The sequence below is a fragment of the Thermobia domestica genome, chromosome 10 (genome assembly GCF_964235325.1).
Source record: "Thermobia domestica chromosome 10, izTheDome1.hap1.1, whole genome shotgun sequence".
In the NCBI taxonomy this organism is placed as follows: domain Eukaryota; kingdom Metazoa; phylum Arthropoda; class Insecta; order Zygentoma; family Lepismatidae; genus Thermobia; species Thermobia domestica.
Window position 1 is genome coordinate 140,769,681 of NC_137463.1, and position 14,747 is coordinate 140,784,427.

A 14,747-nucleotide genomic window follows, 5' to 3' on the forward strand; every position below is an offset into this window, starting at 1 on the left:
GAAACTCCACAAAATTAATAATTAACTTCCCCTAATCTTAATAGTAATATTTTCTTAAGGCGATGACACGATGCATAATTAATAGTGGCATACCTAGGCTTAAATCCGTTATATCTGGTTGACCGATGGTGTAGTTGATTAACATAATGTTGTGGTCAATCAGAGATTACTCAAGTAATATTCAGAAATATTGTCAGGTTGATGGTACTCTTCGAATGGGTGGGCACTAACAATAGTGTATCGTTAAACTGCAATGTTGGCATTCTATCATTTATCACCTGTCGATGAATCGAACAGACATAAAGATAACAAGTGCGTATTTACCGAAAATAATCATACAAGGAGTAGCCTCACCTATCAAAATTTTTGAATCCTACTTAGTTCGATTCTAGGTCAGATGTCAAAAGTTATCCTGCCATCAGTAAGGTCTTAAGGCTACCCTAGAGAGCGAGTGGTTTTAAAGAGTCACATCGAAACAGTATGTTGTGATTCAGTTTGTTTTCTGAATTCTAAGAATTAAGGGCGCAATGTGGCTAGGTCACTAACCTCTGGTGCGTGAAGTCCCTAGTTTGATAGCCTCCGATGTGATCGTGAACAACATGGTTTCGTGTGTATTGCCCGAGTTCTTCCATTTCCTCGTACACTCTCATTCCACATTTTTCATTCATTTGTCGTTCATTTTCTTTAACCTATAGAGCACATCCATTGGACATTAAAATTTAAATTACATGTTAGTTATATCATTTGATTTGTTTTAATACCTCCTAATATCGACTTTCTCCCTTGAAGCCTTACAGAGACAGGGTAAGTACTTGTGTTATCAGTTATGTGATGAATAAATGCGGATGTAAGTACCAGTTAATATCTTTCTTGCAACCCATCATTTAGGCATTTCTTTGAAGTAAGTAACAATAATTAAATATTGGTTTATATTTCATAATTATCTTGTAGTGATTCAAAGGGTACATAGAACGATTATTTGAAATAGTACATGAAACATTGATAAAGAAAATAATTTTATTTTGATTTTTTCCTTCAATACTGTAATTCATTGCGGGACCTCCTTTAATCTCCTTTAGTACTTGACCGATGTATTAATAGCAGCTATAAAAGTTTATGTTGAAATTTTAAGTTGAAAGTTGTATCTTAAAAAATAATAATAATAATAAATCAATAAAACTGAAGTAGTTTTAAAGTCCTCATTGTCATTTTTGTATATGCCAACACCTAAAAGCAAATAGTATTCTAATTAAATTTTATATAATCAACAACATACAATATAAAGTAAAATGACCCTATAGAGCAAGTTCTACAAATATCCTAAATTTGTACTGTATAACATATTTCACATTTCAGCACGATCATGATTTCGACTGACAAGTCATAAAAAGGGAGGAAATGTTGCTGTGTACATGCAATGTAAACGTTCATGACGAAGGGACTGATACATTTACTTACTGTACGGAACATTCCCCTCTGCATGCAGGATATTACTGTTACTGGTCATTATATATGAACAGTAATATTGCTGTCCAGCACGCACACGGCTATGCCTCGTAAAGCAAGTACAGGTATCAATCCGTTCGTCATGAACGTTTACATTCCATGTACACAGCAACATTTCCTTCTCTATACATGTAATGTACATGAGACATACGCTGTATGTTTTTATATGTATGCACTGCATCTGTACATTGTATGTACATTGGATCTGTACAGAGGAGTTTTTGTACGTCAGGAACTGATATGTACATGCGACATGTACATTAGAATGTGCATCGAATATGTACCTTGCATGTACAGGTGTCAGTGTCAGTTCATGTTCATGTGGTATGAACATGTACTATACAGTTCATGTTAATCGATTAGCATGCGATGCACATTAGAATATGGATTTCTCTTTTCTGTGTTCTACATCTGTTCAACACCTGTTAAACACATGTTTTGCAACTTTGTACATACAATGTACATGTGGTAAACAGTGTTCCAATTCCAAAGCATTACAGGCGCCTGTAATACATAGCATGTACAGGTACCTGTTTTTTTCACCTGGGTAGGCAATGCAATCATTGTAACATCCTTTGGCCACTCTCCACTCAGATAGATCTTCTTAATAAGTGAAGTCAGTACTTTCATTGCGTTGTCTCCTAAACCCTTGAGCAAATCTATTGGAATGTCGGCTTCTCCAGTGGCCTTTCTCCTTCGCATGTCTTTCATTGCTTGTACTACTTCACTTTTCAACATCATCATCCACCTCTTCCTTTGCTTCGATCGCAATATCTTTGGGGCGGTTCTTCTGATCATACAGATCTTTTATGTATTCCTCCCAAATTTTAAAGATTCTTTGATGGTCAGTGCTTATATTACCTCATTGATATTCGATGCCAAACGTTCGTATACTTTTGTTAGCTTTCCCTCCTAATTCTTGTGCTTTCTGATACATCAGATCATATCTACCGCGCCGTTGAAGTTCCATTATTTCTTCACATATCTGTTCCATGCACTTTTCTTTGGCTTTGTCCGTCTCTCTTCTCAATTCATTATTCAGCCTTCTGTATTCCTTGATGTCCGTGTTTTTCGCCCTTCTGCGTTCCTCCATCTTCTTAAGCATTGTTTCACTTATCCATGGTTTCCTCGGTGCTCTTTCCCTCCTGCCAATGTTATTGTGGAGTGTGTCAAGTAGAATCTGTTAAGCTTTTCCCCAACTATTCTCTATATTGCCAACTGCATCGCCCATTGCACAGAATTTTTCTTCAATTTCTTCTTTCACATCATCGTCGATATTTCTTAGTCGCTCCAAGTTCCATTTTCGATTTCTCTACCAATTTTTCTTGATCGACTTTAACCAGGTTTCCACTTCCGCCACCAGGTTCAGCACCCACATAATTGTATTCTTATGAACTGCACACTGAGAAAAATCCGTTCTCCGGACAGCGGTATGTTGTACAAATATACGAAATCCTCTTGCTTACTACAGAAATCAGTATAGCAAGCGAAGTCGGGTTAGAGCGCCGCAATGCACTCTGTATTCGTCCATTATAATTAATAGCAAATAGTAATTGCAAAATTTTCCATTCCGCACATGGCATTTCCAGTCTACTCAGTTTACAAATTACTCACATATCAATATCAATTATCTTTCCGCAACTTGAACTCATTTCACCTATAAACATTCAGTTTTTTTTTTTTTTTTTTTTTTTTACTAAGTTTTGGTCCCCCGTAATCCTAGAGAACCCGAGAAATATATTACATATTTCTTTCGTAAATTTTGCAAATTCAAACTCATAAAATAGGACAGCACCATCGTTTTCTACGCACAATAAACGTTATATAATTTTTAAAAATTAGTAGTACAGTCCTTTTTCACACGCAGTCATTCATTTTAATCATAAAATTACAGTTTTTGTGTTTATGTATTCTATACCTGCATCCACTTATCCAGCGCCGTGACTTAGATTTTTTCTTGGGAAGGGGATAAGCATTAATAAGCGTATTTGGTGCTCCTAGAAAAAGTTGTATTTAATTCTTGGGCTTCCTATTTCCATCTTCCTCTTACTCTTTATGGGCCCCCAGAGCCTGTGGACCCTCCGCACGGCAAGGTCTGCGGGGTCGTTAGTATACCTCTGGGCCCGTTCCATACATGAGAACTGAATTAAGGGGACAATATTGACAAATATCAAAGCTATACGAATAAACATTATTTCTAGGGCCCCTAATAGTATACCTAGACTTATTTTTACTGAAATAGGCCCACGACTCATTTTTGTTTTATTTACCTTTTGTATGTTGTTTTGTTTATATAATATAGTGGACCTGTTCGATGCTTCGTTTATAATTTCATGTTCATATCGTATGTCTTAAAATGGGCCCCTTCGAACGGCGGAGAGCTTCCCTGGGAAAGCAGTTGCCCCCTCCCTTCTCAAGTTACGGTCCTGTCACTTATCACATACCAAGCCGGTAGCCAGCCCAAAAATGTAGGGGGAGCCCGATAGAAGTTTGAGGGTCCCGATCGAAACGTATTATAGTTAATCATCATATTATAGTTCACTTGCAAGCCTACCGTGAAAATTTTAGGGGACCAGTAAAAAATTAGAGAGGGCCCGCCCCTCTGGATACGGACCTGTCACATACTAATATCATGTAGGCCTATCATTAATTTTTATATCAATTATATATTGTGGATCTCCAAATTTTTGGTGGCAACAAATCTTTCGCGGAGTACATCATCAAGTTTCGCGTGTGGAGATACTATGTTTTCATACAAGTATACAAATATCACTTTAAGTATATTATTTCATTAATAGATAATCATTTTTTGACAGTTTCTTTACCGGTCTGTTATTCTATTATAAAATCAATAAGTTGACATCAAATCAGTTGCAAACACTGCTCAACTTACTATCACATTTAGTGACGTCATATTGTGTGGTGCTCTGGTTTTGTCAACCTAAGGTCTCCCCTAGTTCAGCGGCCAGGCCGCCAACACACGCGGTGTCGAGGCGGGATGTGGGCGTTGCCCGCTTATGCCTTTTTGTAGCTCTTTCCCGCGGGCGGTCCGCCAGCGTCGATAGCAGCTGTTTCGCTAAAGTGTCCGCGATGCAATTTTGCAGCTATTTCGCGTGGCGACCCGCCAGCGATGATAACAGCTTTGCCGCTAAAGAGCCTGATTGGAGAAATCATCGTCTGGTCGCTCTGCCTGTATCTTCGGTTCACGTTCTTTATTTGTTACATGGTGATGAAGTGTAGGTTGACTCCTTCAAACGTTTACAAAGAGAGTTTGTACGTACAACTGGGAGAAGCCGTTTTGTGAGGGCATTAATATACTGTAGTGCTTTTCCAAGTGAACAATAGTCTGGCAACTGTTCCAAGTTGCTGGTTAAGCGAAAATAACAAGAACATGATGTGTATGTGGCCTCTGGTGGGGAAGACGACGAATAAAGTAATGTTATATTGTGTCCCTTCACTGGTTTCTTTCAATGACTATAGTTAGCGTAACATGTGTTGCTGTGTGTTAAGGGGCCTCATAAACCAAATTAAAGTACCGCTAATTTGATCATTTTTCTGTAATCAATCTGAAAAAATAATCGAAGAATTGTTTTGTAAGAACAGTAGTGTGCATGAGATACAGTTATCCGACTCGTGATAACTGTATCTCATGCACACTACTGTTCCTACAAAGCAATTTTTTGATTATTTTTTCAGTTTGATTACAGAAAAACGGTAATATTTAGAGGTACTTCAATTTGCTTCCTCCGAAACCTTGTCCTTGAGATCCAGGCATTTATTTATCCGGCTGCCTGCGTACCGATTTGAGGTCGTAAAAACCACAAATCGCTGACCAACTCGCGTGCGACATTTTGGCGGCAGCAGACACGTTGCCGCTAAGTGGGCAGCCGGCGAATTGTCAATGGGGAAGTTATTAGTTTAATGAAGCATTTAGGCGTTAGGCCTATAGACCTGACCTAGGTAGGAGGATACTTCTTCACTTATATATTCAATTATACTGTATATATATATAAATAAATAATTGATATAATTTACCTTATATCATTGGTAATGAAAATTTGTTTTTAAAGAATGTTATGGTAGAATTTATGTAATTAGAAAATGTAAGCCTACTGTAGATCTTTGCTATTAAAATAAAATCCCTATAAAACAATGTGGTACGTAACTTTACTTAAATGAGTCAATAATAACAGAAGTCAGTAGTATACGCATGTGAGCATTTTTTAAAACGGGGGTCCTCACAGTCTGCTGCAGCCGAAGACCCCCAGCGATTTCAGACCGCCCCTGAATTCTACGTGAATTTTGGAAAACACGAAAGACTCCACCATGCGTCTTATAACTAAAGACTTAACGTTAAGCTGTGAGAAATGGTTAGTAGGTTCCAATCGTGCCCAGTTGGTGAGAAAAACAAAACATCTAAAGGTATTCACTGCTCAAATCACGAATAAGAAAATTATACTACAACCATTGCACTATGACAACCGCCGGAAGATTTATATATAAAAACCAGTATTCTGGATAGATGCTATATTTAATATTCTTCAATGCTTTCAGTACTAGAATCACGCATTCGTCGGTTTTAAAGAGTTTGTCGGGAAAATGAGTACACTTTGGGTATGGCCATCACCGGACATACGGGTTTTACTTCCTTTTAGACTGGGGACACGGATGGTTGTACTAATTCTACATCAACTTCCTAGCCTAATTCAACATCACTAGTTAGGGGCATTGTCACTAATATTTTCGACGGGATGCACATGTTCTTGTACATGTTGTTGATTCGCGGTCTTCAGCAGATAGCACATTAACCACGGTAGAGAATTTCGAGATTGCGCCATCCTGTGTAGGCACATCTAAGATGGCCTCATTTTCGTTAGTCACAGACGCAGTTTTGCCAGATACTGAAGTCACTAAACGAAGAAAATCTTTCGGTGCACTGTAGTCACCCCAAGATGTCACAGGTGATGTCACTGACAAGGTTTCTTCTTGTAATGCTGTAGCAAAGTAGGGTGCCCTGACTGGTAGACTGGTGTTCGTGGAAGCAGATCATGATTAATAGTGATAATCTGTGACTGATTCTAAGAAAAGGCTGCATCCTTTATAGAGTATAAGTCACAAGGATTAAGTGGTCTGCTGCTGGGCATCGATCACAGGTAGGCTTTTGTCCGCGACGGTATGTTATAGACACTCGAAAACCGGAAACAAGCAATTTTGAGTGTATATGATTTGAAGGGTCATCTTGCCGATCCGAACACCACTATCAACAAGAAAGTGAAAATAACCGTCATTTTCAGGTTCTACTGCATAAATAGTTCCATAGGGAGCCAGTTTTCCACGCAACAAATAGTCGGCAATTTCCATCGATAAATCCGTAATTTTAACATATGTTATGACGGAAGAAGCACTAGTGATAACTACTTGGTTAATTGTTTCAATCAAATGGAAAAATTCACATGATTCTGAGACAGACTGCAAAACATGTCATGATCTTGGTTCCACTTTAATTTTCCACCAATGTATTTCTAACAGCGTGAGTCGTAAGCTACGTTTCATTTACCAATGGTCATTTTGACCTATTTTGACGAATTTGATTATCTATACTAGATGCATATCCACAATTAACTGAACTAAATGGAAAACCATTAAAGAAAAGTGGAAGAGGAAAAAAATCATATCTATATCTTCTTATATCTTATAATCTTATCTTCGCTCCTTGTCTTATTTTTTCTTCCAAGTATGAATATTAATTTCGTAAATTCGTGATAACTATCAGCTCTACAAATATTTATATCTTCCTATATACGTCCTTTCATAAGTACCTACTCGTTACGTCTAGGATTTTTGGCTCATTTCAAAGAATATTAAATGAAAGATTGAGAAATTAAATAGGAGATTAATAGTTTATTTACAAAAGAAATACTCTAATTAATAGGTAGGGTAATAACTTTCACTCAGGACGCCATGCCGCCCTATATGCACTCAAGCTTCCTTCTTACCCTTCCCCAATAACTAATGGAGAAATGAAGTATTTCAATCTAACCTCTAGATATCCTAATTCATTAATCATCAAATTTCTCTCTATTATAGTAGGGATCTGTGGAAAATACGGTTTAACAGTATTCAGTTACTCCTGGACCGTACTCCTTGCTTTTTAAAGACTGGACCTTGACTCACAGGTCACTGTCTGGCCTAACCCTGTCTCTGGGACTCCAAGTTAAGTCCACAAAAAGAATCTATCTAGCTTAAGTATATATATTTATAAAGGATAGGTTGGTATTAGGGATAGGTTGTCAGCCTTTACTCATGGCTCTGACTAAATTTCCTTACACTCAAGGAAAAAGGAATTTGGTAAATTACTCGATCTTACACTTTCTTAAATGAAAGTTGCAGTGAGAAAATCTCTAATCATTTACAGCACCTAAATATGCTATAATTACATATACAAGGGGTCGAACCCGAACGCATTTGGATTTATATTAAATGTTCCTCCACCTCTAGGACCGAACCAATACCTCGAGTCTATACGAGCGTCACTCACCTCCGCCATAGACCATTAAGAAGCTTAAATACTTCCATTCTAATCAATCAATAGTAATCCAAGTAGCCTCTGTTATAGGCGTAGGATAAAACATCTAAAATAACAACTTATTCCTAACTCCCTATCATTTGTTTAACCTATCTCACGGCCAAAGCCCAACTGCTTTAGCGGACAGCTGTATTGTAGTAGAATATCTAATCTGACTACATACAGTAACTATCTAGAGGGGTCTCTCTCCAAACTGCACTATTCGCTGGCTGGCGAAGATCCTACACTCAGGATTCCTTATATCGCACAGCCACGAAGATGGGGAGGCAGCCTTTTTATATATTTTGGCCTGCTAAAAAATAGCTAAAAAAGTTCTTTTGAATGATTTTTAGCACCAACTACACGAATGGAAAATTCCCAGCAAGGGAGACTGAATACAATTGATTTCACTGCTAGCTTCCTCGACAGGTTTCTAAAAAGAAAGTTTGCATGGAAAATCAACGTTAGCACTAGCTAAACTGTAAATAATATGATTAATTCTTAAGTAATGGGGGAATATTGCTCTTATATATATATATATATATATATATATATATATATATATATATATATATATATATATATAGAAATATAAACAAATTGAATAAATATTTCCTTACACTATTGATAATAAATATATGAATAGATATATACCTATTAATTAATATACTCCAGGCCTGGATATCTATCTTATAAATAAACACAATTATTAAATTGAGCAATATTTAATTTTATCACTAATATTTAAATCTTATACCAGCAAGGTCGCAAGACGTACCTTGCATATAACCCCATCACAAAAAAAAGGAAAAAAATAATATTATTCCTCACCTGAATCTTTGAATATTATGTTTATAATCCGGAACAGTCTCATTTTTCAAAATTTGTATCACAACACAATTTGTTTAAATTCACTATCACAAAAACAAAAACCAACAAAATTTACTTAATTCGTATCGACTTAATTTTTAAGGGAGAATTTCCCTTCAAAACTTAGTCTCGGAATCGTCTTTTAAAAACATAAGCAAAATTATTAATCTCGAATTAATTCAATATTTAAATTCACTTCACTTGTTCACTCAAACTTCCACTATTTATCTATTTAAATCCACCACCGACTTGTAGTTTGCTATTCACTGGAAGTCCAATTTCCTTTTTGCCTACTCAACTCCATCTACAGAACCTGATACGACTAAGTCCTTACCTGGTGTTAAGGAAAGGTTATCTAATCCCTCACCATCGGTGATTAAATCCAAGCAACAACCATCAATGCCATCAGTAACTGGATTACTGGAAGTATTCTTCAAACTCGGTCCACCAAGGTTGGAGTCCTTTTGCGTGAACAACTGCCTATTATACTTCTACACCGATTCTTGAAATTGAAGGACTCTAATGTCCTTCAGAGTATAACCTAGGTCAGCTACTCGAATTTTCTTACTATTACTGCTATTTAAATTCGAAAAACGCAAATGACGCTTATTGTTTCGCGGAGCGTCTACAGGACAATAATTCGAGTTCAAAACTTGCATCTGCTTTAGGACGTGCAGCAACGTACACACTATGTTTTGGTTTCTTAAATCCGTCAGACATTTTTTTCGAAGCTTTGAGTCCACTAACAATGATGTTTACTGTAAGCGACGAGACGAGAAACTGTGATCTTGGCCAGGCTTGTTCCCTAAACTAGTTAAACTTCACTAAGAGAAAAAATAACAGCACAAAGAAATTTGAGCTTAAATTACTACGTCTGTGGGATGTTTTATTTTTCCTCCAACTTTACTTTCTCATTCGTCTGGAAATAATGTTTTGGCAAACTCTGGCTTTAGTTCACGGACCTTCCTACAAAATTCTGGGGCAATAAAAACTGGTTTGATCATATCAGCATTTGTCTTGACTGTTCTACCAGTGACTTGGTTCCGAATTATGTAAGTATTTGTAGCTAACTGTTCCTCTATCCTCCAAGGCCCGCTGTATCTCGGCAAGAGTCCTGCACTTACTTTATTAGTGGGTGCAGAAAGCCGGATTATCCTCCACCATACCATGTGACCGGGTTCGAATGGATTCGGTCGTTGGTCTATTTTAAATCTGTTTTCTGGCAGCATGTTTTCGTCTCTGTACCTCATTCGCGCGTTTCTATGCAGTTTCCATTCTCAGTTGGATTTCTCGAACATATTAACAATAAACTGGCTCCCCTTGGACGACATCTTTCTTTTCTTGAGTCTCATATAACGGGTGTTTAAAAGAACTTCCAAAAAATAGAAATGCTGGGCTATATCCCGTAGCCGAACAAACTCTGGAATTTATAGCAAAGTCAATAAGCTTAATATCTCTCGCCCAATTTTCATGCTTGTTTGCATATATGCCGAGTATTGTCTTTATATCTGTTATCATTTTCTCGCTTTTATTTCCTTTTGGCCTATAAGCGCTAATAAAATGGCATCTTGTCTTAAGCAGACTCATTGTTTCTCTCCATAATTTCCCTGAGAAGATTGAGTGATTGTCACTACAAATGTCGGAGTATGGCCCAAACTCCGAGAAAAAGTTAAAAGACAGTCTACCATCGTCTTTGCAGATAGTCTTCTGACAGGATAAATATTCACCAATCTTGAAAATCCATCAACAAGGACTAATCCATATCTATATCCTCCTATTTTACTCGGCACTAACGATCCAAAATTATCGACATACAATATCTGGTTAGCCCTAACAGGCAATGAAGATTCCATAAACCCATACTTAGTATTTTCCTTGTATAAATTACAGGGAACACACTCTGCAAAATTTCCGTACATCGTCACGCATGTTTGGCCAGTGGTAAGCTTCCCGCAACTTTTTAGTGTTTCTATCCACGAAGGATGACCTGATTCTTTAATTATACGAGCTAACACACAGAGATTTGCCCTTAATGAGTTTGGGATCCAAACCACATCCCTAATTTCATCATTTACTCTCAATCTCCTTTTCAGAGTTCCATTCTTGTCTATAAAAGAATTTCTCTTCAGTCTCTTAAATTTTGTCTCAGCTTACTTGAAACTGACACCTTATCTCCTTTTAAGAAAGCAATGAATTTCGAAATAAAAGTATCTCCATTCTGATGTTCTCTAAGTTGATCTAAATCTCTAATTTGCTAGAAGTCTGCATAATTTTTTCTTCCTCTTCTTCAACTAACATGCAGTAAGGCAATTCAGAAATTCAATTAGCAATTCTCCCTTTTCTTCTAGAGAAAATTCTCTAACTTTGCTCACGATTAAGTTCTTTCTTCTCTTCTTATTTGTTTCTTTAATAGTTTTACTTCCGTAAAACAATTATGATCAATGAGTAAAACCTCAGACAGTGGTAGCTCCTGAACGTCTACTACTTTTCCTTCGCATCTCTCTATCTTTAGAAAACCAGAATCATTCTCAGCTTCTAACGGTAATAACTCATTAGCCTCGTTGTTTTCCTCATACTCTGGTCCTTCGGTGTGCGAGTTTTCGAGACGAGACAGAAAATCTACGGGATTTGTCTTCCCTTGCTGAAATCTCAGCACAACTGGAAATCTCATTATTCTTGTTAACCACCTCTGAACAAGCGCTGGAACTTTCATAGATTTTATCAGTGATAAGATCGGTCTATGATCTGTATACACATAAATGACAGGAGCATGAATCAAATATAATTTGAACTTCTCAAGTGTAATAACAATGAATAAAAGTTCTAGATACGTAGAACTATATTTACTCTGAGTATGAGATAACTTTTTAGATCCATACGTTACTACTGCTAAACGGCCCTTTTCATCCTTTTGGCAGAGGGTGTACCCAGCAGCCACCGAGCTTCCGTCCACATATAAGTAGAACGGATCATCTAACTTCGGTAGAAGTAATTCAGGATCTTTGGCTAATTCCTCCTTTAGTTGCAATAACGCTTTCTCGTGCTTTTCTTCCCATTTAAATTTTGCATCTCGCTTCAACAAATCTGTAAGCGGTGAAACTATCAGCCATATTTGGTATCCGAAAGTGAAAAAAAATGGAAAAACCCCAAGATCGCTTGAAGCTATTTACATTCTTCGGCCTAGTAATTTGCTGTGCCATCTTTAATTTCTGTGGGGTGCATGTTATTGTAGCGGGAGTAATAGAATATCCCAGAAATTCTACTTTCTGCGTAAAAAGAACTGCCTTATCCGGGTTAAGGGTAAGACCTGCGTCTCTAATTCTCTTTAACATTTCACCAAGAGTTTCAATTAACTCATCAAGTGTTTGACCGCCCACCACTATATCCCCATAGAATGAGATGACTTTAGTATAATATAGTTCCTTTAAAACCATTTGCATTAACCTGGCTAAAGCAAATGGGTAATTACATATTCCATACACCCCTCTGATGAACTAATACGTGCCCAATTGAGTTATAAAACCTGCATACGGTCGACTTTCTTCATCTATCTGAGCGAAAGCGTAAGATAAGTCAAAACATGCATAGAAATTCATCTTCCCTAAGTGAGTTAGTGCTTCCATTATACTTGACAAACCTACTTTTTCCTTCTTCGTTAATTCGTTTACTGTTCTACTTTCTAATATGACCTTAAAACTACCATCCTTTTTCTTAGGCAAAATCGGTTAACTTACGTACGGAGTACTTGCCTTTTTATAATTCTATCTTTTTCCATTTAATCTAACACTTTCTCCATAATCTGTCTTTTCTCTATAGACATAGGTCTAAGCCGACAGGAAAAGGGTTTGGGGTTCTTAATATTTATATGATGTTTCATTAAATGTGTAACTCCTGGTGTGTCTGAAAAAACGTTCTTATATTTTTCCAAATTATTTCTCATTTTTCCTCTGTGGGTCTAAACTAACATTGTTTAACATCTTTTCTATAAGCTGGCTGGGAGCATTCTCAATGGCCGCACAAGGGACAATTCCCTCCCCTCTACTTTTATGAGGTTTGTCATACTCGCATACTTCCATCCCTCCGCTCTCAATACACCATCTTCGGAGCAATGTAAACAAAACAATCTTGGCTCTCGCCAGGCAGTCTCTCCCCGCTATTATGGGTTTCAGAAGAGAAGAAACTACGTGGAAACGTTGCCTAATTTTATGGCCGTATAATTGAACTTCTACCAGCACACTTTCTAAGGAAGACGTTGACCCACTCGCTAGACTTATATACAATGGGTATTTCTTAAACTTGGCCCCCTCTTTCTCCACAAATTTGCTTCGTTTTCGTCAACAAAACTGAGTAGGCTGCCAGTCGCAGAACAAGAATACCTCTCTCTTTAATATTGTCGCTTTTATTAGTGGCTCTGTTCTCCACCCTTGAGATTCCTTTGTTGCTTTCAATGCAATAAAAAAATCTTTCTTTTTCCTGACGCACCATCGTTTCCCTCATTTTTCGTAACTGCAGATTTACTGCTACCAATTTTACAGAGTACTGTTATCCCTCAATGATGTTCTTAACCTTGACAAACTTTTTGAAGTTCTCCCTCCATCCTCTGGACATACAAATCTCGTAAGATACGACTCATCGCTAAAGCACCATGAATTTTTTGCAAGGTAAAGAACTATGTTTGATTCTGCGAGAAAATCAGCACCAAGCAATAATTCGATAGAAGCGTGAGAAAGAGCATAGAATTATTCTTATCCTTTTTATGAAGAAAGTTGTCATAACCACAAGACCACAGTTTGCTTCACCTGTAGCTAACAAAATCTTTTCATCTACTTTCTCCGACTTTGCTCCTTTCTCTATCCATTTTTGCGGTCTTAATATCAATTAATGAAATAAACGATCCAGTGTCCAAGTAAGTCTTTAATCTGTTCGTAAAATCCCCCCCAAAAATAAGGAGGTGCATCCTTCCCTCTAGCAAATTTTCTAGGAAATCTAGTGACCGTAACTGCAATATTTTCCCTTTTAACGTGGTTCTCAACCTTTTTCTCGCGGGGGCAAGCATAGCGTTTGTGCCCAAATCCTCGACATGCATGACATTTTATTTCAGCTTTACTTCTTCCCTCTTGCTTACTTTCTCCCTTTGCATTTGTTTGCCTGCTAAAATATGCTGGATTCAATGCTTGCTGCCTAATCGGGGGGACTGACTCAGTGCCTATCTCTCTACTATTCACTACAGCCATTTGGATAGTTTCTTCCTTCCCTGCTCTATGCTGCTTAGCATAATTATAATCACCTAACAAATACGCTTGAATTTTCAAGGCGTATTCTTCCAACTCCCTTAAGTTCGCAAATTTCCTTTCATGAAGAAATTGTTTATACTTAGGGTGCGCTTTGCTTACAATCTTAGCTATCTGTTCTACTTCCTCGATTGGATTTTTCATACGAGAGAAAAGCAATGCCATTTCTCTAATAAATCTTGAGAACGATTCGTCCGGTCTCTGAATTCGTCTCCCCAATTGAGCTTTTTCGCTTTCATAATTAAAGCAAAAATATTCCTGCAGTAGACTATGCCTGAATGCAGTAAAATCTGTAAATTTCGACTTGAAATTAAACCATTTACGGGCGTCAGAAGTTAAGGCATTTGGAATAACTCTCTAGCAGTTTATTTATTGTATTTTTTTCCTCTTGGCAAAATCAAACAATTCATCGAGGAAATTAAATGGATTCTCAGATACTTGTCCTGAGAACTTCGATAACGGAAGTTTTATTTCCTCCGAACTACTACATTTACAATTTCCGTGCTCATTGTTTT

General features: G+C 37.3%; 1 protein-coding gene across 1 annotated transcript in view; it reads right to left on the bottom strand.

Moving 5' to 3' along the window:
- Men-b (NADP-dependent malic enzyme b, mitochondrial) overlaps nt 1-14,747 on the bottom strand; it is a 1,138,140-nt gene that overhangs the window by 660,276 nt on the left and 463,117 nt on the right. The window lies entirely within an intron of this gene.